Here is an 11,022-nt window from a genome sequence, read left to right as displayed (position 1 = left end):
CTATTGTACTTAGTTTTGTGTTCTTCTTAGGTTTGAGGAGTAAAGATTAAGAAAAAAGAAAAGAAAAAAAAAAGGAGATTTGGTGATTAAAACGATGACACACCCTAACCTGGAATGTCCATGTGGACTCCGAATCAAGCTATGCTGGTCGACACTAGGAAAGTGACGAAGCTTTAAAATGTGGTGATGTGGAAAATATGGATAAATTTAGGGAATTGTTATTAGCACTCCAAAATTCTCATTTAGCACTCCAAACTTTCTATATTTAGAAAGAAAATAACACTTGTGAGGAGTGCAAATTGAGATTTTTGGAGTGCTAATAGTAGTTCCCTAAAATTAAACCTAAAAGTGACTAAATGCAAGAGTATGCATATGAGCGGGCTTGAACCCATTTCACACGTGACGTCAGAGTATAAGTAAAGTACAGTACAGTAAAAGTAAAATAAGAATTATACCATCGAAAGAAATCTCCTATATCACTTTTTGCCAAAAATCCTTGTCGATGCACGAGCTCTACCACTAATTCCTAGAGGGGTGAAAAACAAGGGTAACTGGACTTGAAAATAAATCTTTGTAAAACCTTTTTGAAAACGTATAACCCCTTACTGTAAAACAAGTATAGTTATACACACACACACACACACACACACACACACACACACACACACACACACACACACACACACTACATATAGTATAAGAACGACTACTGTAAACAGCAATATTTCAAAAATGCAGTAAATCAAAATATTTCACATAAACAGACATATAATATCGAGTGTTCATCAACTTATGCTAACACACGAGCTCATGCAGAGATATTATGACATGAACAGGACTGGTGTAATAATGATTTATGCACTAGTACTACAATCACATAAAGACTAGCGTTATGCGTGTCACATATGAGTCTTAATTACTTATAGCAATCTAGGACAGGACTGACACCTACAATGGATCCAAAGTGAGCGTATTAGTGCGATGTGAGGCTAAGCCCACCTCTTGCCCATATTATAATATCGTTTGTTTAAAAAACATAAAAAAAATTATAAAAAAAAAACTATTCATGGCCATAAATATAATTAAGGGAAGTTTAACGAAAAACTCCTGATACTATTCATTTTGACGAAAAACCACATTTTTACACTAAAAAGTCAATCCTGGTACTATTCACTTTACCCTTTATTTTGTCCTTATCGTTAAAATTCAAAGTTTTCAAACAATTTTCATTAGTTTTTCTTATAATTAAAGCATCCTAATAGTACGCATACCTATGCATCCTGTAGGATGTATGATAATTTCATAGTTTCTATCATTACGACATTTCTTATAAACGTTAATTTAATTATGGCATTACGTAGAAATTTGTATTAAATATATATATATATATGAAAACTAAATAAATATATACTAATTAAAAGTAAAGACCCACCAACAAATCATGTCGTCGGGTCAACGCATGCATCAAAGATCCTTGCATTGTGTTTCACCTAAAAACGAAACTATTTACATAAATATATAACGCACTAACATAAATACGCGTTTTCGTACAAAGTACAGTTGATAAAAGAACTTTTTAAAACGGTTGAATATTAGAAAAAAGAGGGCGGATTCGGGTTCGGGACGTCGAGAAACCTAAGGAGAGACCTCAGGTTCCTTCACGCGCTGCCGCATGTGCCAGACATTGGCTACCTACGCGTGCCGCGAGTACAAGCTTACTCACTATCTTCACAAAGGCCCTAGTTTTGCAAGTTTTTGGTCCAACTTCCAGAGCTCATTTTGAGCTAGACTCTCAATAGAAATCAATATAATTTATATAGAAATGAAGCTTAGTACGAGAGGAACAAAACCATACTAGGTTGAGGTCGAGTTGTGATCGGCGTTGGTCGGAAAAATGGCCCGAAAGTCACCAAATCCCTCGTTAAAAAACTGGGTTAATTTCCAGGGGTGTTTTCTACACCTAAACGTCACCAAAACATGCATGTAGCTTCAGAGATAGACTCAGGACAACGAGAATGGAGTGATTAAGGAAGTCCCAAGGCTTACCTTAGTCGGAAACTTAAGAAACTCGCCGGAAAACATGGCGCCGGTAGTGGTTCAGTTTAATTTGCAGAGGAAAGCAACGAGAGAGAGAGAGAGAGAGAGAGAGAGAGAGAGAGAGAGAGAGAAAAGCAAGCTTAAAGCTCCACCCCTCGATTCTAGTTGTATAAATAGGTGGTGATGGCTGATGGCAGCGATGTGGAGGTTGTACAACCCCAGAAATGTATATTTAGTTATGTGGGGCTTGTAAAGGTTTAGTTAAAGTGGGTGTGTATATTAAAAAAAAAAAAAAAAAAAAAAAAAAACCGAAAGGTGGAGAACACGTGTGTTTGTAAGATGATTTCTTCATCTTTGGTTCGGTGCTATAATATCCCTCGTTTAAATTAAGAGTGAAGTGTGATTATAATTGTTTTTATACAAAATTTTAGTCTACTTAGTGTTTATTTGTTTAATAGCTTTTAATAATATACTTTTTATTTATTAGATTTCCTATTATTGTTAAAAAAAAAAAATATATATATATATATAATAATAATAATAATGAAATAATATTCTACAAAAGAAAGGAAAAGACCATCCTTTCATACTCTTCCTTTCAGAGCGATGGAAACAAGGAAGCTAGGAGGAGGTGGCTTCCATATCTTTAGGAAAAAAATCTTCTTTCTTCATAATAGAGATTAGGACACCTTGTGATAGGTCGACCTTTGATTGATCAAAGGAGTGTGTCATAGAGAGTTGTTCATCTCCTATTGCACCAAGGAGTGTGTTCAGCAGAGGATGAACTGAGAAGAGACACAGAGGTCTATAAGCAGGAGGTGGATGACCTAGGAAGCTAGGTTTTTATCAGGACTCTGATAGGAGTGAGTAGGATTAGAGAAACTATAAAAGGGGTTGCAGAGAAGTGGGAAAGCATCAAAATTCGAAAAAAGGGGTAGAGAAATTGAGAGTTAGAGAACGTGATTGTGAAGGAAGGATTCAAAGATTTGAAGGGTAAACTTCTTGTTCCTTGATTATTTAGATTTTTCGAATTTAATTTCCTTAGTTGAATTGAAACTGCCATGAGATATATTTGGAATTCTTAGTTTTAATTAGGGTTTTCTACTGTCAACAACAACAACAAAGCATTTTCCCACTAAGTGGGGTCGGCTATATGAATCCTAGAACGCCATTGCGCTCAGTTTTGTGTCATGTCCTCCATTAGATCCAAGTACTCTAAGTCTTTTCTTAGGGTCTCTTCCAAAGTTTTCCTAGGTCTTCCTCTACCCCTTCGGCCCTGAACCTCTGTCCCGTAGTCACATCTTCGAACCGGAGCATCAGTAGGCCTTCTTTGCACATGTCCAAACCACCGTAACCGATTTTCTCTCCTCTTTTCTTCAATTTCGGCTACTCCTACTTTACCTCGGATATCCTCATTCCTAATCTTATCCTTTCTCGTGTGCCCACACATCCAACGAAGCATCCTCATATCCACTACACCTACGTGTTAATGCTTCACCGCCCAACATTATGTGCCATACAGCATCGCCGGCCTTATTGCCGTCCTATAAAATTTTCCCTTGAGCTTCAGTGGCCTACGACGGTCACACAACACGCCGGATGCACTCTTCCACTTCATCCATCCAGCTTGTATTCTATGGGTGAGATCTCCATCAAATTCTCCGTTCTTTTGCAAGATAGATCCTAGGTAGCGAAAACGATCGCTCTTTGGTATTTCCTAATCTCCGATCCTCACCCCTAACTCATTTTGGCCTCCGTTTGCACTGAACTTGCACTCCATATATTCTGTCTTTGATCGGCTTAGGCGAAGACCTTTAGATTCCAACACTTCTCTCCAAAGGTTAAGCTTCGCGTTTACCCCTTCCTGCGTTTCATCTATCAACACTATATCGTTTGCGAAAAACATACACCAAAGAATATCATCTTAAATATTAAGTTTGTGATCTTCGCTAGATTGCTCCGGTCATTAGTGTGGATAAGTATGTAAATGGATAGAGACAGGAAGCAAACACAAGATGTACATGGTTCACCCAGATTGGCTACGTCCACGGAGTAAAGGAGTTCTCATTAATTGTGAAGGGTTTACACAGTACATAGGTTCAAGCTCTCCTTTAGTGAGTACAAGTGAATGATTTAGTACAAATGACATTAGGAAATATTATGGAAGAATGATCTCGTAATCACGAAACTTTTAAGTACCGAAGTGTGATATCGTCTTCACTTGCCTTATCTGTCTCATAGGTAGATGTGGCATCTTCTTTGGAAGTATTATTCCTCCCTCCAGGGGTGGTATATTTAACTGGTGGAGATGCACAAGGTAATGTATCAATTTCACTTGACGCTTACTTGTAGTTTCAGGCTTGGTCAAGCGCAATACAAACCATGTAGTAGGAGTCTCCCAAGTCGCCGAGCTAGGGGATCTGCTGAAAGAGGTGATAGACAAGGTAAGCAATCAGAGCTCCAAGCAATCAGTCCCAGATCAGAAGTTTGATTTCGAGTTCTGGCTGATTGTTATCCTTCTCCTTATCTTGCAGGCAGCATGAAGGATAAAGAGAAGAAAAGGAGAAAAGGTGATATGAGATACTTTTGCTTTTGAAGAAGTAACTTTCCACAGGCTTATTCTTAAACTGGGCTGGAGGGATTTCTGGTTTCCGCCAGAGTATAAGGCCGACTGAAGAATTTGAGGGTCAAAACAAGTCCATCAAATCTAGAGTACGTTCAACCCTGCTGATATGGGATACTTTTGCTGTTGACCAAGTAGTGGATGTATCGGCACGTGTTCTGTTGCGCTTGTCTCCACATGCTTCCTTGTATCCTTCTCACTTGCCCTATTTGTTCCTCAGGCAGATGTGGTATCTTCTCGGGAAGCATAAGATGTTAAAGATGAGTACTCGAGAGCAATGCCAGGTAAGTAATCAGGTAAGGGGTTCCAGGCAGTCAGTTCCGGACTGGAAGCTTGATTCCAAGTGCTGACTGATTGCTCTCTTTCTCCTTGTCTTGCAGGTAAGAACAAGGCCAAAGGAAAAGACAGGGAAAAAGCATGATATGGGATACTCTTGCTTTTAACCCTGATGATATGAGATATTCTTGCTCTAGTGTAGCTTGTTTGCAGAGGTATTCTCGGGGGGAAAGAAAGCTGAGTATTTCGAGAGGCTTCGTTGGGAGTGCGCTGTCAAATATGAGGAAGGGTTGAGCATTTTTGCAGGTCTGCCTGTCCGTTGAGGATGGAGGTCGACATATATAGGAGTCTCCCTAACAATAAGGAGTAATGCTATTCCTTTACCCTGCTTGGTCATAGCACGGTAGTGGGAGCTGTCAGCTTCACGTGTTTTAACTCTGTCAGAGCACTTTGAAAAAGTGGTATGTGGTATCTGGAAAGCTGATGCTACGTGTGAAGATTACAGACAAGCTTTATCCAAGAAGATCTGGCTCTCGAAGTTGAGAAAGTGGTGTGAGGATTACAGACAAGCTTTATCTAAGGGGCTCTCGAAGTTGAGAAAGCGGTGCCTCTTCGGTTTTCGAACAAGCAATCCTGTCGGGGATCTGTCTCTCGAGATTCGGAGAACGGTGCCTCTTCGATGTTTGAGAAAGCAATCCTGCTAGGAGTCTGGCTCTCGAGATTAGGAGAGCGGTGTCTCGTCGTTTTTTGAGAAAGTAATCATGTTGAGAGTCTGGCTCTCGAGATTCGGAGGGCGGTGCCTCTTCGATCTTGAAGCAAGCAATCTTGTTGGGAGTGTTTTCTCGAATGTGAGTAAAGGTTAGGCATGTTTGCTAGTCTACCTTGCCACGGAGCACAGAGGTTGACACATAGGGACTTTCCAATTATCCAGCAGTGGTCCTGTTCCTTTACCCTTGTGGGTAATAATATGGTAGCTAGACCTTCAAAATTTATGTGTCTAAACTTTGTTAGTGCTGTTTCTTTGCTATTTTTTTACCTTTCTTGGTCATAGCGATGTAATGGGAGCTGCAAGCTTCACGTGTCTAAAATTTGTCAGAGATTTTTTGCAAAGTTATCTGTGGTACCCGTGAGCTGATGTTGCGTGTGGAAAGTGGATGATTGAACAGTAACATTCACGTGCTTTCTACTTGACCAGAAATCTTCGACAGAATGCCCGTAATTTTCGCAAAGTTGAGTGTGCATGTGACAGGTGCTGACAAGGCTGAAAAAGCAGGTGCCTCTTCAATTTCTAAGATCGGCGCTCGTGGTCTCTGAGCAGCCCAGCTTTTGAGAAAGCAAGCGCCTCTTCTATTTCTATGATCGACCTTCGTGGTCTTTGAGCAGCCCAGCTTTTGAGAAAGCAAACGTCTCTTCGTTTCCTGAGATCGGCCCTCGTGGTCTCTGAGCAGCCCAGCTTTTGAGAAAGCAAACGCCTTTTCAATTTCTGAGCAGGCGCCTCTTCGATTTCTGAAGCTCCATCGAGCGCAGATTTTTATAGAGGCTGGTATTAAGTTCCAAAGCACACTTGAATCTCCACCAGTAGAAGCTCCCTTCTTGCATTTCTAAGATCTTGATTTATCCGACCTCTTCTCTCTTCAACACCTTTGAAAATGTCTGGCCCCTCCGACCGTCGTTTTGACTTGAACCTTGTTGACGAGGCAGCCACGCCTTCTCCAGACAACATATGGCGCCCATCCTTCTTATCCCCTACTGGTCCTCTTACCGTTAGGGATTCCATTATGAAGAATGATATGACCGCTGCGGTGGTGGCCAGGAACCTTCTCACTCCCAAAGATAACAGACTACTTTCCAAACGGTCTGATGAGTTGGCTGTTAAGGATTCTCTGGCTCTCAGTGTTCAGTGTGCAGGTTCTGTGTCTAATATGGCCCAACGCCTATTTGCTCGAACTCGCCAAGTTGAATCATTGGCAGCTGAAGTGATGAGTCTCAAGCAGGAAATTAGAGGACTCAAGCATGAGAATAAACAGTTGCACCGGCTCGCACATGACTATGCTACAAACATGAAGAGGAAGCTTGACCAGATGAAAGAATCTGATGGTCAGATTTTACATGATCATCAAAGGTTTGTGGGTTTGTTCCAAAGGCATTTATTGCCTTCGTCTTCTGGGGCTGTACCGCGTAATGAAGCTCCAAATGATCAACTTCCGATGCCTCCTCCTTCTAAGGTGTTGTCCAGTACTGAGGCTCCGAATGATCCCCCTCTGGTGCCTTCTCTTTCTGGGGCTCTACCGACTGCTGAGGCTTCTCCTAAGCAACCTTTGTGAAGGCTCCCTCTTGTTTGTTTATTTTGACTCATGTATATGTACATATTTGTAACTTATTGGAGATATCAATAAATAAGCTTTGTTTCATTTCAACGTATTGTGTTAAATACACCAAAGCCTTCTTCGCTAAGTTCTTTGAATTTTTCTTTTGTTGAAGCTTGTATGTTGAAGCTTTGTGAGTGGAGCATGTAGGTTGAGATAGTGTTCCCTTAATTTCCCGAGTGGGGAAAACTTCTCGATTGGAGACTTGAAAAAATCCAAGTCACTGAGTGGGGTCGGCTATATGAATCTTAGAACGCCATTGTGCTCGATCCTGTGTCATGTCCTCCGTTAGATCCAAGTACTCTAAGTTTTTTCTTAGAGTCTCTTTGTATACATGATTTCTGGATTACTTGGAAATATTTTGGGTTTTATTATATGAATTGGAAGTGTACTGTTATGTAAGTTGCAGAAAATTTCAGAGAAAACTCAAGTTTCTAGTGGTTTTATTTTGCTCTTAATTCATAGGTCTTTATGTGCTCCTTTGGAGAAAACTTTTATTGTGTTGAAAATACATATGTCCATGATTGTAACTCAATTGTTTTCACTCAATTCCGTTGAGTTTTGGTTGATCAAAACCTTATTTAAACTTGGGTCGCGAGCTGCCAAACAGCAGCAGAAAACTGGGTTTCCAGTTTCAAGACTCCATTTTTCTTTTAGCATAACTTCCAATTTAGAGCTCCGTTTTCTGCAAACTTTATATGCTTTTAAAGTACATAACACGAACTTCAAAACCCAAGTAATATTACACGATTTGGTTTAGTTTTGAATGTTCGAAAATGAGTCTAAACTTGGTTCAATAGTGCTGTTTTTCTGCAGATTTTGTGAAGATGCAAAGTTCTTTTTTAGCACACCTAATTTCTTTCCCAGGTTCCTTTCTAGTCCTCTTTACTTGATTTCAGTGACATTATTTGAGTTATAAGATTCCAGAATTTATGTACTTTCTTTAGATAATATCAATTTTGTGGTTGAACACTTAGTTTGGTTTCTAATATGTGTTACTTGTGTTTATATTTTTGGTTGTATTTTTGCGTTCCGATTAGGTTCTTCAGAGAAGCAAAATTAATCGAATTCAAGGTAGGGGGTTCTGGGAAACCTTCTATATATATATATATATATATATATATATATATATATATATATATGAATTTAAATATTTCTTACTTAAGTATATATACAAGTTTGATATACATGTTTCTATTGGATATTTGAGTATAATGAATGTTCGAAATGAAATTTGGGTCCATGATGTGGGAGTAAAGTGGGATTGTTGGAAAGAACTTCGGGAATCTAAGGTGGTGACTATTAGTTTTGTGTAGTTGAGCCAAACTCTTAGTAGGTACCAGGTCTCAAGCGAGCCCACAGTGCACAGATTCTTTAAGGGTAATTCGGGACTGGAGACGAAGAGTTTAGGCAAGATGACTAACAAAAAGGGGAGTTCGGGGATGTTTAGAGATGGGGGTTAGTTCATATATTTAAACACTCGGGATCAAGTGGTATAAGTACAGAATGGGACGTACAAGGTCTGGGTGTTTAGTTATGTGGATTAACGGGTATAATTAAGGCATTTGCATTGCATACTTATGCACCATTCTGATTTTGGTTTTAATTCTGCTATCTTAATTATACTTTATTATTTTAGTAATGAAGGTATATGTCCCTACTTAGCGTTTTAAGCTCACCCTAATGAAATTTTGCAGGTACAAAACCAGAAACCTAAAAGTCTACTTGCTGTCTGTTGTGTAATTATGTAGAAGAAATAAAAAGATGAGCTTGTTGGTTTTTACTCTCTTGTTTGAATAAAGAACTATTTTTGTGTAAACATAAGTTGTAATTTTGGCTGAAACTTTCAATAATGAATATGTTATTCAGTTAATTTTATTCCAAGCGAGTTATACATGCTTTTATTTCATGTCACATTCTTAATTATATTAGTTAAACTTATAATTAAGGTGTGATTCACGTTCTGAACCAAGGTTTACGTTAATCCTTGAGTTGGGGCGTGACAGGTGCCCTGTTCCCAAAAAGGGCAGAAAGGAATAGAAATAGATGGGTTTTCTCTGGGTGTCGAAGGAAGAAGAAAAAAAATGCATCGGGTAATCTTTAGACATCCGAATGGGAATCCGTTTTCGCCTCTGTGATCAAGAAATCTACCTCTACGAACGAAGGTAAGAATTCAATGCTTATTGCAGATTCGAAATTATATTGTAGTTGGGGATTTCAAGGTAATAACTTTAAAAAATTTATGTTTGAAGTGCTATATGGTTGAATTGAGAGTCCTGAAAGTCTCAAGGCTGGTCGAACAACCAAATTAGAGAAGATTAAGGTAAAATTTTACTAGTTCTGGAGTTTTGGAATTTCAGTGTGCTTTGGCTATTTATTGGCATTGGATATATGGCTTCTAAATGAATTTCATGGAGAAGGTGAATTAAACTGGGGTTTATGTGAATAAAGATTTGATTGGTTATTTTGGGGTTATACATGCATTGTGCAGATGAAATTGAGATGTGTTGGTTTATGTTGGTGCATGTGAACTGTATATTGATATGTTCTTTTTCAGAATAGGCACTTTCTTGGCTTAAGCAAGACCAAGAGATAAGAGAGAACAACTTGTGGAACGAGTTAGTACCTAAAGCTTGGAATATCAGGTAGGGGGACTCACACCCTGGTTAGTGGTTTTCGATATGTATTATGTATATAAATATGGATGCGTGCAAGCTATGCATTGAATTTTGTTGTGATTAGAACTGCATGTTAGGAAAAAGGAGTTTGGTTTTTCTAGCATGTGATTTATGTTGTTCTAAATGTCATGACAACCTGATAGTGAAAGGAGCTGTGTGACTACCCTAGGCTTCGATCCCCTAAACCTCCGGAGGGTCCTATACAAACGAACTCGTACCATTAACCGTAAGGGAAGGGTACTTGTGTCTAAGTGGTATAGGTTGTAAGTGGACACTCTCGCTACCCTACCTTGTGTTGTTATTACTTGAGAATTTATTCTAGGTACGGTAGTTGGCCGCGTGTTCGGTTGTCGGGACAAATAGAATGCAGGGATCCCACTATGGTTAATTATAATCATAAAATAATTTTTTTACTCATGCCAAAGCATTTTGTTATGCAAATTATTTCCTTAATACGTTGTACAAAGGTATATATTTTCAAACCTAGCTAGGGTGCCTCCCGAGGGGGGGCAAATGATTGTATGTGATGCTCACCACTACATTTTCAGGTGCTGTGCGAGAAATAATGGAAGAGTTGGATTAAGGTGTGCGGTTGTAGCTTGTCAACCTAAAAGCTTCCAACCAGAAAAGCAACTTTTGAAATGTAAATATTGATTTTTTGGTTTCAGTGAAAACTGTTTGTGTTTTTCCTCTCTGTTTCTGTGTGTGTGTGTGTGTGTATATATATATATATATATGTCTAAACCTATCACTCCTTTGGCTTGTAAACTGAACTTTTGGAACTTCTGTTGTAAAGGGGTTGCTTAAGAAATGGTTTGAATGTTTTGGTTTTCACTTAAACTCTGATATATATTTGATATAAAATTTTAGAGGCCTTGCGTATTTTAAAGATATATGAGAATTGTCATGTTCTAAGTTTGAAGCATACAACTCTCATGTGTTTTTAAAAATTCGCGACGCTGTTGCGTTACTTTTTGGGTCGTGACAGAGGTGGTCTGGGTTGTGAGGCTTGCCAAAGTAGATGAGGTGGTGGCTTCATGTT

At 39.0% G+C, this 11,022-nt stretch overlaps 1 long non-coding RNA gene across 1 annotated transcript; it reads left to right on the top strand.

The window, feature by feature from the left end:
* The first annotated feature begins 2,330 nt into the window (after positions 1-2,330).
* LOC108174894 (uncharacterized) lies at positions 2,331-10,658 on the top strand. Its single transcript, XR_011583416.1, has 5 exons — positions 2,331-2,399; positions 9,309-9,467; positions 9,555-9,625; positions 9,860-9,967; positions 10,529-10,658. It is a non-coding gene; the product is annotated as an uncharacterized lncRNA (long non-coding RNA).
* The last annotated feature ends 364 nt before the right edge of the window (positions 10,659-11,022 follow it).

This window comes from Malus domestica, chromosome 08, assembly GCF_042453785.1.
Source record: "Malus domestica chromosome 08, GDT2T_hap1".
NCBI lineage: Eukaryota > Viridiplantae > Streptophyta > Magnoliopsida > Rosales > Rosaceae > Malus > Malus domestica.
This window is presented reverse-complemented; position numbering and strand designations above follow the sequence as displayed.